Genomic DNA, 4,572 nt, shown 5'->3' on the forward strand with positions numbered 1-4,572 from the left:
AGGAGGGGAGTCGCCGCTTCCCAAACACTCTCCGGGGGGCTGTGCGCGACGCCCGCCGCCTGGAGTCCGGACCCGGCTGCCCTCGGCCCCTTCCCTCCCGCGCCTGCAACCCGGGAACAAAGTTGCCGAGAAACAGCGGGCCGAGGGCGCAACGGGGCGGTGCTCTGGCCTCTGCGCGCGCCGCTTGAGGTAGGCGGCGGCGCGGCCCGAGGGGAGGCAGCAGCAGTTGGAGGGCTTGGCCGAACGCAGTAGACGTAGCCTCGGCGCGGCGGGAACGGCGGCCGAGGCGACCCGACTTCGCGGCGCCCGGACCTGAGCCGGTCCTCAGACGGCAGCCGCGGTGCCCGAGTGCTTCCCTGGGGCACCGGGCGGCGCCGCGAGTCCCGGAGAGGAGGGGGCGATCCTCCGCACTGAGGAGCGGGAGGCTGGTGCCCCCCACCCCCGCATCCTACCTTCTCACCGAACTCTCTAAAAATAACTCCGGCCCGCTGGGGCCGGGAGGAGCCACAGCCGCAGTCCCCGAAAGAAGCCGGGGAGGCGTGTAGAGCCAGGGTCCGGAGGGAGCGTTCCCGGCCGCGCGGAGCGAACTTGGCGGAGGAAGCAGGAGCTCCCGGCCGCCGGGCGCCGCGCGACCCTCGCCCCACCGACCCCCTGCCGCTGAGGTTTGGCTGATTGGGCCGAGGCGGAAGGGCGGAGCACGCAGGGCAGAGGCGGCGGCCGAGGGCGCAGAGACACCCTGGCCCGGTCCGCGGGGGCAGATGGTGTCCTATGTGGATAACAGCTTCCGCCAGGCGGTGATGAAGAACCCAGCTGAGAGCACCCCCCCCCAGTTGCTGACTGGATAATGACGCATTCTCGTAAGCGTTGGGATGGTGACGACAGGGGATCGTGCTGCCAACCGTCTTCAGAAAAATAAGCCCTCCTGATCCTCCTGATCAGACAGGATCTAACGCTTGAAAGAGCTGCTTCGCATGTTAGGTATTGGATGCCATTTGTTCAAATCCAAATGCTCTCCTTCTCTGCCGCTGTTACTGTTTAATGAGGGGAGAAGAGAATAAAATACTCTTCCACTGGCTGCCTTGGGACAAGGCCCAGGAATGGCACCTGGTACCGTTATTTATTTTTTATTTTTTTCTGATGGAGCCGTCACATCTGGGGATTGTAGATAGATTGCACATATTTATCAAACGTGTGGAACATGGATGATAATTTTACAAGGAAAATTCATTTCACAGTGTCTCCAGAAAGTTCCTATTTTAAAGGGTTGCTTTATCAAAAACAAGGAATATCCTGCTTTGGTCGTGTTGCACTGCCTCGCATGGGCCTTCTGCGTCTGTTTGTTTTACAGTTGTCAGTCAGTCAGTCTTCTGCGTCTGAAAATGCACGTTCCATGGCTTCCCTGGCGGTGCAGTGGTTGGGAATCCGCCTGCCAGTGAAGGGGACATGGGTTCGATCCCTGGTCTGGGAAGATTCCACATGCCACGGAGCAACTAAGCCCGTGCACCACAACTACTGAACCTGAGCTCTAGAGCCCACGAACCACAACTACTAAGCCCACGTGCCACAACTACCGAAACCTGTGTGCCTAGAGCTCATGCTCTGCAACAAGAGAAGCCACTGCAATAAGCCCACGCACCACAATGAAGAGTAGCCCCCCTGCTCGCCACAGCTATAGAATGCCCACACGCAGCAACAAAGACCCAATGCAACTAAAAATAAATACATTTATTTAAAAAAAAAGATATTTTTAGGCTGTACGAAGATGGGCAATTAAAAGAAAAAATCTTACTGGAATGCATAAGGCTGGAAGCACACTGTGAACTTGCTACTATAGCTTTTTATGGTCTGTGGTGAAGAGAAAGAAGTGGTGGAAAATGCAGGCTCTTTTGCCTGTACAACTACAGTGCCTTAGGAGGGGTGCAAGATGGCCACTATGCAGTGCCCTTAGTTTGCAGGGCCCAGAAGATGAAGCAACAAGGTACATGGCTGGTGTCCAGGGGCCCAGGCAGCCCCACGTCTGGACCATTCCCTGCCATCAGAAGCAAGCAGTGTCCATTCCATCCAAGCCAAGGCAGAAGCCAAAGGCCCATCAAAGTTCAGCAGCGGGATGAGAATACCTGAGAGGTACAACATTCTATGGCAGCTGTCCTCGTGGGAAGGTCCACTTCAGAGGCTGCTAGGAGCCCTGGCTGTCATGGTAGAAAGCATCTGGCAGCTTGAGAAATGTGTCATTTCTAGGAGATAAAAGCATCTCCACTGAGGACAGGCCCAGCCCAGATTGTTGCTTGGCTGGGAGCTTCTGTGGTTTCTGGGGGGGAGGGTCAGATAAAGTCACATTTAGCAGTCTTCAGTCGTCATGGGCTCACAGATTGAATACCATGCATTGGTGAGGAATTCCTCGCAGGACTCAAGAGATGCAGGTGCCTCTAGCTTTAGCCCCAGGGGATCACAGTCAAGGGTGTGCGGGAGACTGGTCTCTGCAGCTGGGACAAGACTCCTAGAGGCATAAGATTGGTCCAAACTTAAACCCTCACAGAAGTTCACGGGGGCCCTGCAGTTCCCAGCATCGTCCCTGGGAAACACTCTCACAGTCCCAGGAACGTTGGGAGGAATCAAAGGGAGGCTGTCAAGGACACTGGATGTAATACCCTCCAGAGATGGCAGGCATGGGCCAGGGTGCATCGGATTTTCGGGATCCAATGGAGGACCCAAGGGTTGAAGATCAGGGGCGTAACAGCACCCGGAAGGCTTAGAAGGATGCTGCAGCCATGGGCTCAGCAATGCAGGGTTGTCCATCAAGGGATCGCCAGCAAATGGGAGCTGAGTTTCGAAGTCCAGAGATGGGTGCGTTGTGTCTAAGGAGAGGCGCCTCTTAGTCCGGGCCCGGACAGTCGGATCCTGAGTCCCCTCTTCCCGAGGACGATGACGAGGACCGTATCGTCCAGATAGGGGGAGATCTGCAGCAGATGGACCTGCGGTAGGCGGCGCAGTCAGGCCAGGCTCCGCGGAGCTGTAGGCAGCCGCAGCCCCGAACTGGGCAGCAGAGCAAGAACCCCGGGCCGGCTAGGGGGGCGGGGACGCAGGATCCACAGGGGCTCGACAGCGGGTCCCATGGCAGGCGGCCACTGGCGGACGGCTGTGCGAGGCGCTGCGGGACGGACAGTGCCTCCGGCGGAGCGTGGGTCCCCCAGGTGTGCGGACCTCCCTCCAGGCGTTCAGGAACTGGCTGCTGGGCTCCGTGGGCTGCGTGTGGTCCACCACGGTCTGGTCCTGCCCGCGTTTCCACAGCTCGTAGTGCTCCGGTTGCAGGATGTGCACGAAGGCGTCCATGGAGAAGGCGACCTGGGCCTCCCCACAGCTGCACTGCGATGCCACTTTGCCATAATCGATTCAGCGCAAGGAGGTGAAATTGATGGCTTCTGCGCAGTTGAAACCATGGTTGAAGCCAGAGTGGTAGCCATAGGGAAACGTCACTATGAACTCTCCAGCCTCCTGAGTGACCCGACCGAAGGGGATGCTGTTGTCCTTGAGGACCGTGGGCGAGATGAGAGCCACCTTGTGCCGCAGGAAGGCCTTACAGCCCCGCAAGCTGCCCGGGAAAAGCTCCCTGGCCAGGCGTTCCAGGCGCCGGCCGTGCTCCAGGGGCACCGCGTACCAAGTCTTGGGCTCCCCAAAGTGCAGGTAGTTGATGCTGTAAAGTTCCATGTCCTCCACGTGCCAGGCGAAGGCGGTCTTCCACATGCCGAAGTAAAGGTAGGGGGTGTTGACGCCCTCGATGACCACTCCGCACTCCTGTTCCAGCAGGTCCTGAATGGTTTCCAGGTGTCCAAGGCTCCACTGCTTCGTGTTTTCATCGAATAAGGAGCCACTGATGTCCGCACCATATACTGGTGAACCATAGGGGCGTGTTTTCCAATATTTTTGCTCCATATCCTCAAAATTAGAGTAGAATGGAGTCTGGTGTGTTTCACTGTTTGTTAAGCAGCGATACTCGCTCACAGTCACGGCTTTCTTTTTTTTGTGGTGCTGAGTAAACACACCTGCCTGCCCAGAAATCACCTGCTGGAGGGGAGCGGCTATTAAGATGTCATCGATGTCATCATAGGTCTCTCTGGCTTTGCAGTCCTGGGGTGGAATGATCTTAGCCAGGCCTGCTTGGATTCCATATAAGCAATGTATTTATTGAAATCATTAAACTCTTATTTGGTTGGATGAAATACCATTATGCTACAACTTGGGTTCTGGGCCCAGTTGGACTTAGACTTCATAGCTTTCATTAATAAGCAAGAAACTCTCAAGTTTTTACTTATGTTCTGGATAGGTGAGGATGCTGGTAAACACTAGTTTTTCAAAAATGGGTTGGAGTATATCAGCAGGAACCCCCAGTAGACTTTAGTGCAATGAGTTGATAATATTTCTTAGGCTTGCTGATTCTACAGGGGACTCCACGGTGGGCAGAAGCCTTGCTCAGGACTGATGCTGGCTGAGCCTGCAAGTCTCTGATGTCCTTGGTTGACACTTGGCTCTGGCCTCTTGAGCTCTAGTGAATCACCACCCAGCCCTGGGTGGGTA

At 56.3% G+C, this 4,572-nt stretch overlaps 1 pseudogene across 1 annotated transcript; it reads right to left on the reverse strand.

Annotated features, from left to right (window-relative positions):
- Positions 1-2,337: 2,337 nt before the first annotated feature.
- LOC309964859 (lysine-specific demethylase 4D-like) lies at positions 2,338-4,277 on the reverse strand (annotated as a pseudogene). The gene has a single exon. The product of its transcript is annotated as a lysine-specific demethylase 4D-like (transcript).
- Positions 4,278-4,572: the final 295 nt, after the last annotated feature.

The sequence above is a fragment of the Leucopleurus acutus genome, assembly GCF_964270905.1.
Source record: "Leucopleurus acutus genome assembly, chromosome: 8".
NCBI lineage: Eukaryota > Metazoa > Chordata > Mammalia > Artiodactyla > Delphinidae > Leucopleurus > Leucopleurus acutus.